Source organism: Halichoerus grypus, unplaced genomic scaffold (assembly GCF_964656455.1).
Source record: "Halichoerus grypus unplaced genomic scaffold, mHalGry1.hap1.1 HAP1_SCAFFOLD_165, whole genome shotgun sequence".
Taxonomy (NCBI): Eukaryota; Metazoa; Chordata; class Mammalia; order Carnivora; family Phocidae; genus Halichoerus; species Halichoerus grypus.
The window spans coordinates 1-13,701 of NW_027555092.1; the positions used below are offsets into that span (position 1 = coordinate 1).

At 70.1% G+C, this 13,701-nt stretch overlaps 7 non-coding genes across 7 annotated transcripts; all 7 read left to right on the plus strand.

Annotated features, from left to right (window-relative positions):
- The first annotated feature begins 918 nt into the window (after nucleotides 1–918).
- LOC118526480 (5S ribosomal RNA) lies at nucleotides 919–1,037 on the plus strand. The gene has a single exon (XR_004912647.2). It is a non-coding gene; the product is annotated as a 5S ribosomal RNA (ribosomal RNA).
- Nucleotides 1,038–2,829: 1,792 nt separating this feature from the next.
- Nucleotides 2,830–2,948, plus strand: LOC118526479 (5S ribosomal RNA). Its single transcript, XR_004912646.1, has one exon. It is a non-coding gene; the product is annotated as a 5S ribosomal RNA (ribosomal RNA).
- Nucleotides 2,949–4,715: 1,767 nt separating this feature from the next.
- On the plus strand, nucleotides 4,716–4,834 carry LOC144380786 (5S ribosomal RNA). Its single transcript, XR_013444987.1, has one exon. It is a non-coding gene; the product is annotated as a 5S ribosomal RNA (ribosomal RNA).
- Nucleotides 4,835–6,619: 1,785 nt separating this feature from the next.
- Nucleotides 6,620–6,738, plus strand: LOC144380787 (5S ribosomal RNA). Its single transcript, XR_013444988.1, has one exon. It is a non-coding gene; the product is annotated as a 5S ribosomal RNA (ribosomal RNA).
- A 1,767-nt stretch (nucleotides 6,739–8,505) lies between these two features.
- LOC118526478 (5S ribosomal RNA) lies at nucleotides 8,506–8,624 on the plus strand. The gene has a single exon (XR_004912645.1). It is a non-coding gene; the product is annotated as a 5S ribosomal RNA (ribosomal RNA).
- Nucleotides 8,625–10,409: 1,785 nt separating this feature from the next.
- On the plus strand, nucleotides 10,410–10,528 carry LOC118526476 (5S ribosomal RNA). The gene has a single exon (XR_004912643.1). It is a non-coding gene; the product is annotated as a 5S ribosomal RNA (ribosomal RNA).
- Nucleotides 10,529–12,295: 1,767 nt separating this feature from the next.
- On the plus strand, nucleotides 12,296–12,414 carry LOC144380779 (5S ribosomal RNA). Its single transcript, XR_013444980.1, has one exon. It is a non-coding gene; the product is annotated as a 5S ribosomal RNA (ribosomal RNA).
- The last annotated feature ends 1,287 nt before the right edge of the window (nucleotides 12,415–13,701 follow it).

The following is a 13,701-nucleotide window of genomic DNA, read 5'->3' on the forward strand; positions in this document are numbered from 1 at the left end:
GGTCCAGGGCGGGAACGGGAGCAGAGCGGGTCTCGTGACGCCTTGGCTGCGCATCCTCGCCCCGAGGGGCTCCTCGGCGCCCAAAGCCCACCCAAGCACGACCAGCCTCCCGAGGGCTAGCTGCCTAGCCAACACAGTCTCTTCCTGTGTGTGTGTGTGTGTGTGTGTGTGTGTGGTGTGTGTGTCTGTTTCTGTGGTGTGCACCTGTGGCTCTGTCCCTGTCCGCATCCAGGTCAGCTTCCGCGTCTGTCTGTCTTGGGGCCAGAGCGGGTGTGTGTGTTGGATACTCTGTCTGTGTCTCCCTCTGTGTCTGTCTCTTCCTCTCTGTCTGCATCTCCCTCCGTCCGTGCCTCTGTCTTTCCCCGTGTGTCTGTGCGTCTGTCTATGCCAGCCGGCTTCTCGTGTCCCTCAGTCGGGTCCTCTTGTCGGTGGGTGGGCAGGGGAAGGGTGGCGGAGGAAGGGCGACGGGGTTGGGCTGATGAGGAGGGTCCCTGGGGCCGCCGGTGGCTCCGGGTTGGCTTGGAGCCAGGCGGGGTGGAGAGGCGGAACGGCCTGGTGGCGGGCCTCGCTTGCCCTAGGGCGGCGGGTGGGGCGCCTGGGGTGGGGGGGGCGCGGAGAACACCGCGCGGGCCACGCCCCCCGCGCCCCGACGCTCCCCTTGGCCATCTCGGGAGCCAGGCGGCGGTGGCTGCGACGGCGGCGGCGGCGGCCCCCGGGTCTGGAGAGTATCCGGCCATGAGAGCGCTCGGACTTCCGCGAGTGCGGGGCGCTGGAGGCGCCACGTCCTCTGGGCGGTTTGGCAGGCAGGCAGGTGCAAGGCACAGGGCAGGCGTGGGGCGGTTGGGGGCTGAGGAGGGGCACGGCTGCGGCCGGGAGGCGCAGAGCAGGCTCTTAGGGCGCCCAGCGGCAGCCGCACACGTCTACGGCCATACCACCCTGAACGCGCCCGATCTCGTCTGATCTCGGAAGCTAAGCAGGGTCGGGCCTGGTTAGTACTTGGATGGGAGACCGCCTGGGAATACCGGGTGCTGTAGGCTTTTTTCTTTGCCTTTTCTTTCCGCTTCGGCCTCCCTTCCTCTCCCTTTGCCGCCACCGCCCCCCACCGCCCCTTGCCCAACAAGGCGTCCTCCAGACGCCCCGTGCCCCCCGGCCCCTCGCCACCCGCGCACCGCACCGAGGGTCCCTGTCTCGCAGCTTGTGCCCGCTGCACCGGCAGGCAGCCCCCAGGCCTTCCACCTCACAGCCACCACGCCCACGCACAGCCGATCCAGAGGGGCGGGCTGGGGGAGGTGGGGGCGGGCTGGGTGGGCGGAGGCGGCGGCTTCGGAGGGAGGGAAAGGGGGAGGGCGGCGAGGACCGCCCGCGGGGTTGGGGCGGGGGCAGCGCGGGCGGGACGGCACCCCGTCTCGGGCAGGCGTGCCCTCCCAAGGTCCTGCGCCTCGGGCCCTCATCCCCGGAGCCCCTAGCCATTCCCTTGGGCCGCCCCGAGTGCACAAGCGCACCGGGCAACCGGCCCCGCCTTAGGCCTGGGCCCGCCTCCACCTTGTCCCCAGCAGCCCTGGGCTGCGCTCCCACGCGCGCGGGCATTCCCTTCCTTCCCGCGGAACACCGTCCCTTTGCCCCCAGGCCGGGGGTCCCCGCTCCGTGTGGGCAGGACACAAGATGGCCGGTCGCCCGGGGCCTCCCCCGTTGGCACCCGGGACCACCCGTTGGCACCCGAGTCCGTGCTCAGTCTCCCCGCAACAGCGAAGCGCACAGCGAGGCTCGCTCGCTGGGCAAGGCGGCGGGAGGGGGGCGCCCTGCACCACGCCCCAAAGCGGCCCCCCAAATAAAGGACGAGAGCAGAGGAGGAATCGCCCGCACGCCCCCAGGCCCAGAGTGGGTCCTGGGCGGGAACGGGAGCAGGGCGGGTCTCCTGAGGCCTTGGCTGCGCGTCCTCGGCCCCGAGGGGGCTCCTCGGCGCCCAAAGCCCACCCAAGCACGACCAGCCTCCCGAGGGCTAGCTGCCTAGCCAACACAGTCTCTTCCTGTGTGTGTGTGTGTGTGTGTGTGTGTGTGTGTGTGTGTGTGTGTGTGGTGTGTGTCTGTTTCTGTGGTGTGCACCTGTGGCTCTGTCCCTGTCCGCATCCAGGTCAGGGTCCGCGTCTGTCTGTCTTGGGGCCAGAGCGGGTGTGTGTGTTGGATACTCTGTCTGTGTCTCCCTCTGTGTCTGTCTCTTCCTCTCTGTCTACATCTCCCTCCGTCCGTGCCTCTGTCTTTCCCCGTGTGTCTGTGCGTCTGTCTATGCCAGCCGGCTTCTCGTGTCCCTCAGTCGGGTCCTCTTGTCGGTGGGTGGGCAGGGGAAGGGTGGCGGAGGAAGGGCGACGGGGTTGGGCTGATGAGGAGGGTCCCTGGGGGCGCCGGTGGCTCCGGGTTGGCTTGGAGCCAGGCGGGGTGGAGAGGCAGAAAGGCCTGGTGGCCGGCCTGGCTTGCCCTAGGGCGACGGGTGGGGCGCTGGGGCGGGGGGCGCGGAAAACACCTCAGGGGCCGCGCCCACGGCGCCCCGACGCCTCCCTTTGCCATCTCGGTAGCCAGGAGGCGGCGGTGGCGGCGGCGGCGGCGGCGGCGGTGGCGGCGGCGGCCCCCCGGGACTGGAGAGTCCCCGGCAGGGAGAGCGCCCGGACTTCCACGACTGTGGGGCGCCGGAGGGGCCACGTCCCCTGGGCGGCTGGCAGGCAGGCAGGTGCAAGGCGCAGGGCAGGCGGGGTTCGGGTGGGGGCTGAGGAGGGGCACGGCTGGGCCCGGGAGGCGCAGAGCAGGCTCTTAGGGCGCCCAGCGGCAGCCGCACACGTCTACGGCCATACCACCCTGAACGCGCCCGATCTCGTCTGATCTCGGAAGCTAAGCAGGGTCGGGCCTGGTTAGTACTTGGATGGGAGACCGCCTGGGAATACCGGGTGCTGTAGGCTTTTTTCTTTGCCTTTTCTTTCCCCTTCGGCCTCCCTTCCCATACCTTTACCGCCACAGCACCCCACCCCCTTGCCCAACAAGGCTTCCTCCAAACGCCCCGTGCCCCCCGGCCCCTCGCCAGCCGCGCACCGCACCGCGAGTCCCTGGCCCGCAGCAGGGGCCCCCTGCACGGGCAGGCGGTCTCCAGCCAGCCCTTCCGCCTCCAAGCCACCACGCCCACGCACACCGGATCCAGAGGGGCGGGCTGGGGGTCGATGGGGGCGGGCTGGGTGGGCGAAGGCGACGCCTTCGGAGGGAGGGAAAGCGGGAGGGCGGCGATGACCCTGGCACGGATGGGGCGGGGCCAGCGCGGGCCGGACGGCACCCGCTCTGGGCAGGCGTGTCCTCCCATGGTCCTGCGCCTCGGGCCCTCGTCCCCAGATCCCCTAGCCATTCCACTGGGCCGCCCGGAGTGCACAACCGCACTGGGCAACTGGCCCCACCTTAGGCATAGGCCTGGGCCCGCCTCCACCTTGTCCCCAGCAGCCCTGGGCTGCGCTCCCACCCGCGGGCATTCCCTTCCTTCCCTTGGAACACCGTCCCTTTGCCCCCGTGCCGGGGGTCCCCGCTCCGGGTGGGCAGGACACAAGATGGCCGGTCGCCCGGGGCCTCCCCCGTTGGCACCCGGGACCACCCGTTGGCACCAGAATCCGTGCTTAGTCTCCCTGCAACAGTGAAGCGAAGAGCGAGGCTCGCTCGCTCAGCAAGACGGGGAGAGGGGGGCGCCCTGCACCACGCCCCAAAGCAGCCCCCCAAATAAAGGACGAGGGCAGAGGAGGAATCGCCCACATGCCCCCAGGACCAGAGTGGGTCCTGGGCGGGAACGGGAGCAGAGCGGGTCTCGTGACGCCTTGGCTGCGCATCCTCGCCCCGAGGGGCTCCTCGGCGCCCAAAGCCCACCCAAGCACGACCAGCCTCCCGAGGGCTAGCTGCCTAGCCAACACAGTCTCTTCCTGTGTGTGTGTGTGTGTGTGTGTGTGTGTGGTGTGTGTGTCTGTTTCTGTGGTGTGCACCTGTGGCTCTGTCCCTGTCCGCATCCAGGTCAGCTTCCGCGTCTGTCTGTCTTGGGGCCAGAGCGGGTGTGTGTGTTGGATACTCTGTCTGTGTCTCCCTCTGTGTCTGTCTCTTCCTCTCTGTCTGCATCTCCCTCCGTCCGTGCCTCTGTCTTTCCCCGTGTGTCTGTGCGTCTGTCTATGCCAGCCGGCTTCTCGTGTCCCTCAGTCGGGTCCTCTTGTCGGTGGGTGGGCAGGGGAAGGGTGGCGGAGGAAGGGCGACGGGGTTGGGCTGATGAGGAGGGTCCCTGGGGCCGCCGGTGGCTCCGGGTTGGCTTGGAGCCAGGCGGGGTGGAGAGGCGGAACGGCCTGGTGGCGGGCCTCGCTTGCCCTAGGGCGGCGGGTGGGGCGCCTGGGGTGGGGGGGGCGCGGAGAACACCGCGCGGGCCACGCCCCCCGCGCCCCGACGCTCCCCTTGGCCATCTCGGGAGCCAGGCGGCGGTGGCTGCGACGGCGGCGGCGGCGGCCCCCGGGTCTGGAGAGTATCCGGCCATGAGAGCGCTCGGACTTCCGCGAGTGCGGGGCGCTGGAGGCGCCACGTCCTCTGGGCGGTTTGGCAGGCAGGCAGGTGCAAGGCACAGGGCAGGCGTGGGGCGGTTGGGGGCTGAGGAGGGGCACGGCTGCGGCCGGGAGGCGCAGAGCAGGCTCTTAGGGCGCCCAGCGGCAGCCGCACACGTCTACGGCCATACCACCCTGAACGCGCCCGATCTCGTCTGATCTCGGAAGCTAAGCAGGGTCGGGCCTGGTTAGTACTTGGATGGGAGACCGCCTGGGAATACCGGGTGCTGTAGGCTTTTTTCTTTGCCTTTTCTTTCCGCTTCGGCCTCCCTTCCTCTCCCTTTGCCGCCACCGCCCCCCACCGCCCCTTGCCCAACAAGGCGTCCTCCAGACGCCCCGTGCCCCCCGGCCCCTCGCCACCCGCGCACCGCACCGAGGGTCCCTGTCTCGCAGCTTGTGCCCGCTGCACCGGCAGGCAGCCCCCAGGCCTTCCACCTCACAGCCACCACGCCCACGCACAGCCGATCCAGAGGGGCGGGCTGGGGGAGGTGGGGGCGGGCTGGGTGGGCGGAGACGGCGGCTTCGGAGGGAGGGAAAGGGGGAGGGCGGCGAGGACCGCCCGCGGGGTTGGGGCGGGGGCAGCGCGGGCGGGACGGCACCCCGTCTCGGGCAGGCGTGCCCTCCCAAGGTCCTGCGCCTCGGGCCCTCATCCCCGGAGCCCCTAGCCATTCCCTTGGGCCGCCCCGAGTGCACAAGCGCACCGGGCAACCGGCCCCGCCTTAGGCCTGGGCCCGCCTCCACCTTGTCCCCAGCAGCCCTGGGCTGCGCTCCCACGCGCGCGGGCATTCCCTTCCTTCCCGCGGAACACCGTCCCTTTGCCCCCAGGCCGGGGGTCCCCGCTCCGTGTGGGCAGGACACAAGATAGCCGGTCGCCCGGGGCCTCCCCCGTTGGCACCCGGGACCACCCGTTGGCACCCGAGTCCGTGCTCAGTCTCCCCGCAACAGCGAAGCGCACAGCGAGGCTCGCTCGCTGGGCAAGGCGGCGGGAGGGGGGCGCCCTGCACCACGCCCCAAAGCGGCCCCCCAAATAAAGGACGAGAGCAGAGGAGGAATCGCCCGCACGCCCCCAGGCCCAGAGTGGGTCCTGGGCGGGAACGGGAGCAGGGCGGGTCTCCTGAGGCCTTGGCTGCGCGTCCTCGGCCCCGAGGGGGCTCCTCGGCGCCCAAAGCCCACCCAAGCACGACCAGCCTCCCGAGGGCTAGCTGCCTAGCCAACACAGTCTCTTCCTGTGTGTGTGTGTGTGTGTGTGTGTGTGTGTTTGTGTGTGTGTGTGTGTGGTGTGTGTCTGTTTCTGTGGTGTGCACCTGTGGCTCTGTCCCTGTCCGCATCCAGGTCAGGGTCCGCGTCTGTCTGTCTTGGGGCCAGAGCGGGTGTGTGTGTTGGATACTCTGTCTGTGTCTCCCTCTGTGTCTGTCTCTTCCTCTCTGTCTACATCTCCCTCCGTCCGTGCCTCTGTCTTTCCCCGTGTGTCTGTGCGTCTGTCTATGCCAGCCGGCTTCTCGTGTCCCTCAGTCGGGTCCTCTTGTCGGTGGGTGGGCAGGGGAAGGGTGGCGGAGGAAGGGCGACGGGGTTGGGCTGATGAGGAGGGTCCCTGGGGGCGCCGGTGGCTCCGGGTTGGCTTGGAGCCAGGCGGGGTGGAGAGGCAGAAAGGCCTGGTGGCCGGCCTGGCTTGCCCTAGGGCGACGGGTGGGGCGCTGGGGCGGGGGGCGCGGAAAACACCTCAGGGGCCGCGCCCACGGCGCCCCGACGCCTCCCTTTGCCATCTCGGTAGCCAGGAGGCGGCGGTGGCGGCGGCGGCGGCGGCGGCGGCGGCCCCCCGGGACTGGAGAGTCCCCGGCAGGGAGAGCGCCCGGACTTCCACGACTGTGGGGCGCCGGAGGGGCCACGTCCCCTGGGCGGCTGGCAGGCAGGCAGGTGCAAGGCGCAGGGCAGGCGGGGTTCGGGTGGGGGCTGAGGAGGGGCACGGCTGGGCCCGGGAGGCGCAGAGCAGGCTCTTAGGGCGCCCAGCGGCAGCCGCACACGTCTACGGCCATACCACCCTGAACGCGCCCGATCTCGTCTGATCTCGGAAGCTAAGCAGGGTCGGGCCTGGTTAGTACTTGGATGGGAGACCGCCTGGGAATACCGGGTGCTGTAGGCTTTTTTCTTTGCCTTTTCTTTCCCCTTCGGCCTCCCTTCCCATACCTTTACCGCCACAGCACCCCACCCCCTTGCCCAACAAGGCTTCCTCCAAACGCCCCGTGCCCCCCGGCCCCTCGCCAGCCGCGCACCGCACCGCGAGTCCCTGGCCCGCAGCAGGGGCCCCCTGCACGGGCAGGCGGTCTCCAGCCAGCCCTTCCGCCTCCAAGCCACCACGCCCACGCACACCGGATCCAGAGGGGCGGGCTGGGGGTCGATGGGGGCGGGCTGGGTGGGCGAAGGCGACGCCTTCGGAGGGAGGGAAAGCGGGAGGGCGGCGATGACCCTGGCACGGATGGGGCGGGGCCAGCGCGGGCCGGACGGCACCCGCTCTGGGCAGGCGTGTCCTCCCATGGTCCTGCGCCTCGGGCCCTCGTCCCCAGATCCCCTAGCCATTCCACTGGGCCGCCCGGAGTGCACAACCGCACTGGGCAACTGGCCCCACCTTAGGCATAGGCCTGGGCCCGCCTCCACCTTGTCCCCAGCAGCCCTGGGCTGCGCTCCCACCCGCGGGCATTCCCTTCCTTCCCTTGGAACACCGTCCCTTTGCCCCCGTGCCGGGGGTCCCCGCTCCGGGTGGGCAGGACACAAGATGGCCGGTCGCCCGGGGCCTCCCCCGTTGGCACCCGGGACCACCCGTTGGCACCAGAATCCGTGCTTAGTCTCCCTGCAACAGTGAAGCGAAGAGCGAGGCTCGCTCGCTCAGCAAGACGGGGAGAGGGGGGCGCCCTGCACCACGCCCCAAAGCAGCCCCCCAAATAAAGGACGAGGGCAGAGGAGGAATCGCCCACATGCCCCCAGGACCAGAGTGGGTCCTGGGCGGGAACGGGAGCAGAGCGGGTCTCGTGACGCCTTGGCTGCGCATCCTCGCCCCGAGGGGCTCCTCGGCGCCCAAAGCCCACCCAAGCACGACCAGCCTCCCGAGGGCTAGCTGCCTAGCCAACACAGTCTCTTCCTGTGTGTGTGTGTGTGTGTGTGTGTGTGTGGTGTGTGTGTCTGTTTCTGTGGTGTGCACCTGTGGCTCTGTCCCTGTCCGCATCCAGGTCAGCTTCCGCGTCTGTCTGTCTTGGGGCCAGAGCGGGTGTGTGTGTTGGATACTCTGTCTGTGTCTCCCTCTGTGTCTGTCTCTTCCTCTCTGTCTGCATCTCCCTCCGTCCGTGCCTCTGTCTTTCCCCGTGTGTCTGTGCGTCTGTCTATGCCAGCCGGCTTCTCGTGTCCCTCAGTCGGGTCCTCTTGTCGGTGGGTGGGCAGGGGAAGGGTGGCGGAGGAAGGGCGACGGGGTTGGGCTGATGAGGAGGGTCCCTGGGGCCGCCGGTGGCTCCGGGTTGGCTTGGAGCCAGGCGGGGTGGAGAGGCGGAACGGCCTGGTGGCGGGCCTCGCTTGCCCTAGGGCGGCGGGTGGGGCGCCTGGGGTGGGGGGGGCGCGGAGAACACCGCGCGGGCCACGCCCCCCGCGCCCCGACGCTCCCCTTGGCCATCTCGGGAGCCAGGCGGCGGTGGCTGCGACGGCGGCGGCGGCGGCCCCCGGGTCTGGAGAGTATCCGGCCATGAGAGCGCTCGGACTTCCGCGAGTGCGGGGCGCTGGAGGCGCCACGTCCTCTGGGCGGTTTGGCAGGCAGGCAGGTGCAAGGCACAGGGCAGGCGTGGGGCGGTTGGGGGCTGAGGAGGGGCACGGCTGCGGCCGGGAGGCGCAGAGCAGGCTCTTAGGGCGCCCAGCGGCAGCCGCACACGTCTACGGCCATACCACCCTGAACGCGCCCGATCTCGTCTGATCTCGGAAGCTAAGCAGGGTCGGGCCTGGTTAGTACTTGGATGGGAGACCGCCTGGGAATACCGGGTGCTGTAGGCTTTTTTCTTTGCCTTTTCTTTCCGCTTCGGCCTCCCTTCCTCTCCCTTTGCCGCCACCGCCCCCCACCGCCCCTTGCCCAACAAGGCGTCCTCCAGACGCCCCGTGCCCCCCGGCCCCTCGCCACCCGCGCACCGCACCGAGGGTCCCTGTCTCGCAGCTTGTGCCCGCTGCACCGGCAGGCAGCCCCCAGGCCTTCCACCTCACAGCCACCACGCCCACGCACAGCCGATCCAGAGGGGCGGGCTGGGGGAGGTGGGGGCGGGCTGGGTGGGCGGAGACGGCGGCTTCGGAGGGAGGGAAAGGGGGAGGGCGGCGAGGACCGCCCGCGGGGTTGGGGCGGGGGCAGCGCGGGCGGGACGGCACCCCGTCTCGGGCAGGCGTGCCCTCCCAAGGTCCTGCGCCTCGGGCCCTCATCCCCGGAGCCCCTAGCCATTCCCTTGGGCCGCCCCGAGTGCACAAGCGCACCGGGCAACCGGCCCCGCCTTAGGCCTGGGCCCGCCTCCACCTTGTCCCCAGCAGCCCTGGGCTGCGCTCCCACGCGCGCGGGCATTCCCTTCCTTCCCGCGGAACACCGTCCCTTTGCCCCCAGGCCGGGGGTCCCCGCTCCGTGTGGGCAGGACACAAGATAGCCGGTCGCCCGGGGCCTCCCCCGTTGGCACCCGGGACCACCCGTTGGCACCCGAGTCCGTGCTCAGTCTCCCCGCAACAGCGAAGCGCACAGCGAGGCTCGCTCGCTGGGCAAGGCGGCGGGAGGGGGGCGCCCTGCACCACGCCCCAAAGCGGCCCCCCAAATAAAGGACGAGAGCAGAGGAGGAATCGCCCGCACGCCCCCAGGCCCAGAGTGGGTCCTGGGCGGGAACGGGAGCAGGGCGGGTCTCCTGAGGCCTTGGCTGCGCGTCCTCGGCCCCGAGGGGGCTCCTCGGCGCCCAAAGCCCACCCAAGCACGACCAGCCTCCCGAGGGCTAGCTGCCTAGCCAACACAGTCTCTTCCTGTGTGTGTGTGTGTGTGTGTGTGTGTGTGTTTGTGTGTGTGTGTGTGTGGTGTGTGTCTGTTTCTGTGGTGTGCACCTGTGGCTCTGTCCCTGTCCGCATCCAGGTCAGGGTCCGCGTCTGTCTGTCTTGGGGCCAGAGCGGGTGTGTGTGTTGGATACTCTGTCTGTGTCTCCCTCTGTGTCTGTCTCTTCCTCTCTGTCTACATCTCCCTCCGTCCGTGCCTCTGTCTTTCCCCGTGTGTCTGTGCGTCTGTCTATGCCAGCCGGCTTCTCGTGTCCCTCAGTCGGGTCCTCTTGTCGGTGGGTGGGCAGGGGAAGGGTGGCGGAGGAAGGGCGACGGGGTTGGGCTGATGAGGAGGGTCCCTGGGGGCGCCGGTGGCTCCGGGTTGGCTTGGAGCCAGGCGGGGTGGAGAGGCAGAAAGGCCTGGTGGCCGGCCTGGCTTGCCCTAGGGCGACGGGTGGGGCGCTGGGGCGGGGGGCGCGGAAAACACCTCAGGGGCCGCGCCCACGGCGCCCCGACGCCTCCCTTTGCCATCTCGGTAGCCAGGAGGCGGCGGTGGCGGCGGCGGCGGCGGCGGCGGCGGCCCCCCGGGACTGGAGAGTCCCCGGCAGGGAGAGCGCCCGGACTTCCACGACTGTGGGGCGCCGGAGGGGCCACGTCCCCTGGGCGGCTGGCAGGCAGGCAGGTGCAAGGCGCAGGGCAGGCGGGGTTCGGGTGGGGGCTGAGGAGGGGCACGGCTGGGCCCGGGAGGCGCAGAGCAGGCTCTTAGGGCGCCCAGCGGCAGCCGCACACGTCTACGGCCATACCACCCTGAACGCGCCCGATCTCGTCTGATCTCGGAAGCTAAGCAGGGTCGGGCCTGGTTAGTACTTGGATGGGAGACCGCCTGGGAATACCGGGTGCTGTAGGCTTTTTTCTTTGCCTTTTCTTTCCCCTTCGGCCTCCCTTCCCATACCTTTACCGCCACAGCACCCCACCCCCTTGCCCAACAAGGCTTCCTCCAAACGCCCCGTGCCCCCCGGCCCCTCGCCAGCCGCGCACCGCACCGCGAGTCCCTGGCCCGCAGCAGGGGCCCCCTGCACGGGCAGGCGGTCTCCAGCCAGCCCTTCCGCCTCCAAGCCACCACGCCCACGCACACCGGATCCAGAGGGGCGGGCTGGGGGTCGATGGGGGCGGGCTGGGTGGGCGAAGGCGACGCCTTCGGAGGGAGGGAAAGCGGGAGGGCGGCGATGACCCTGGCACGGATGGGGCGGGGCCAGCGCGGGCCGGACGGCACCCGCTCTGGGCAGGCGTGTCCTCCCATGGTCCTGCGCCTCGGGCCCTCGTCCCCAGATCCCCTAGCCATTCCACTGGGCCGCCCGGAGTGCACAACCGCACTGGGCAACTGGCCCCACCTTAGGCATAGGCCTGGGCCCGCCTCCACCTTGTCCCCAGCAGCCCTGGGCTGCGCTCCCACCCGCGGGCATTCCCTTCCTTCCCTTGGAACACCGTCCCTTTGCCCCCGTGCCGGGGGTCCCCGCTCCGGGTGGGCAGGACACAAGATGGCCGGTCGCCCGGGGCCTCCCCCGTTGGCACCCGGGACCACCCGTTGGCACCAGAATCCGTGCTTAGTCTCCCTGCAACAGTGAAGCGAAGAGCGAGGCTCGCTCGCTCAGCAAGACGGGGAGAGGGGGGCGCCCTGCACCACGCCCCAAAGCAGCCCCCCAAATAAAGGACGAGGGCAGAGGAGGAATCGCCCACATGCCCCCAGGACCAGAGTGGGTCCAGGGCGGGAACGGGAGCAGAGCGGGTCTCGTGACGCCTTGGCTGCGCATCCTCGCCCCGAGGGGCTCCTCGGCGCCCAAAGCCCACCCAAGCACGACCAGCCTCCCGAGGGCTAGCTGCCTAGCCAACACAGTCTCTTCCTGTGTGTGTGTGTGTGTGTGTGTGTGTGTGGTGTGTGTGTCTGTTTCTGTGGTGTGCACCTGTGGCTCTGTCCCTGTCCGCATCCAGGTCAGCTTCCGCGTCTGTCTGTCTTGGGGCCAGAGCGGGTGTGTGTGTTGGATACTCTGTCTGTGTCTCCCTCTGTGTCTGTCTCTTCCTCTCTGTCTGCATCTCCCTCCGTCCGTGCCTCTGTCTTTCCCCGTGTGTCTGTGCGTCTGTCTATGCCAGCCGGCTTCTCGTGTCCCTCAGTCGGGTCCTCTTGTCGGTGGGTGGGCAGGGGAAGGGTGGCGGAGGAAGGGCGACGGGGTTGGGCTGATGAGGAGGGTCCCTGGGGCCGCCGGTGGCTCCGGGTTGGCTTGGAGCCAGGCGGGGTGGAGAGGCGGAACGGCCTGGTGGCGGGCCTCGCTTGCCCTAGGGCGGCGGGTGGGGCGCCTGGGGTGGGGGGGGCGCGGAGAACACCGCGCGGGCCACGCCCCCCGCGCCCCGACGCTCCCCTTGGCCATCTCGGGAGCCAGGCGGCGGTGGCTGCGACGGCGGCGGCGGCGGCCCCCGGGTCTGGAGAGTATCCGGCCATGAGAGCGCTCGGACTTCCGCGAGTGCGGGGCGCTGGAGGCGCCACGTCCTCTGGGCGGTTTGGCAGGCAGGCAGGTGCAAGGCACAGGGCAGGCGTGGGGCGGTTGGGGGCTGAGGAGGGGCACGGCTGCGGCCGGGAGGCGCAGAGCAGGCTCTTAGGGCGCCCAGCGGCAGCCGCACACGTCTACGGCCATACCACCCTGAACGCGCCCGATCTCGTCTGATCTCGGAAGCTAAGCAGGGTCGGGCCTGGTTAGTACTTGGATGGGAGACCGCCTGGGAATACCGGGTGCTGTAGGCTTTTTTCTTTGCCTTTTCTTTCCGCTTCGGCCTCCCTTCCTCTCCCTTTGCCGCCACCGCCCCCCACCGCCCCTTGCCCAACAAGGCGTCCTCCAGACGCCCCGTGCCCCCCCGGCCCCTCGCCACCCGCGCACCGCACCGAGGGTCCCTGTCTCGCAGCTTGTGCCCGCTGCACCGGCAGGCAGCCCCCAGGCCTTCCACCTCACAGCCACCACGCCCACGCACAGCCGATCCAGAGGGGCGGGCTGGGGGAGGTGGGGGCGGGCTGGGTGGGCGGAGGCGGCGGCTTCGGAGGGAGGGAAAGGGGGAGGGCGGCGAGGACCGCCCGCGGGGTTGGGGCGGGGGCAGCGCGGGCGGGACGGCACCCCGTCTCGGGCAGGCGTGCCCTCCCAAGGTCCTGCGCCTCGGGCCCTCATCCCCGGAGCCCCTAGCCATTCCCTTGGGCCGCCCCGAGTGCACAAGCGCACCGGGCAACCGGCCCCGCCTTAGGCCTGGGCCCGCCTCCACCTTGTCCCCAGCAGCCCTGGGCTGCGCTCCCACGCGCGCGGGCATTCCCTTCCTTCCCGCGGAACACCGTCCCTTTGCCCCCAGGCCGGGGGTCCCCGCTCCGTGTGGGCAGGACACAAGATGGCCGGTCGCCCGGGGCCTCCCCCGTTGGCACCCGGGACCACCCGTTGGCACCCGAGTCCGTGCTCAGTCTCCCCGCAACAGCGAAGCGCACAGCGAGGCTCGCTCGCTGGGCAAGGCGGCGGGAGGGGGGCGCCCTGCACCACGCCCCAAAGCGGCCCCCCAAATAAAGGACGAGAGCAGAGGAGGAATCGCCCGCACGCCCCCAGGCCCAGAGTGGGTCCTGGGCGGGAACGGGAGCAGGGCGGGTCTCCTGAGGCCTTGGCTGCGCGTCCTCGGCCCCGAGGGGGCTCCTCGGCGCCCAAAGCCCACCCAAGCACGACCAGCCTCCCGAGGGCTAGCTGCCTAGCCAACACAGTCTCTTCCTGTGTGTGTGTGTGTGTGTGTGTGTGTGTGTGTGTGTGTGTGTGTGTGGTGTGTGTCTGTTTCTGTGGTGTGCACCTGTGGCTCTGTCCCTGTCCGCATCCAGGTCAGGGTCCGCGTCTGTCTGTCTTGGGGCCAGAGCGGGTGTGTGTGTTGGATACTCTGTCTGTGTCTCCCTCTGTGTCTGTCTCTTCCTCTCTGTCTACATCTCCCTCCGTCCGTGCCTCTGTCTTTCCCCGTGTGTCTGTGCGTCTGTCTATGCCAGCCGGCTTCTCGTGTCCCTCAGTCGGGTCCTCTT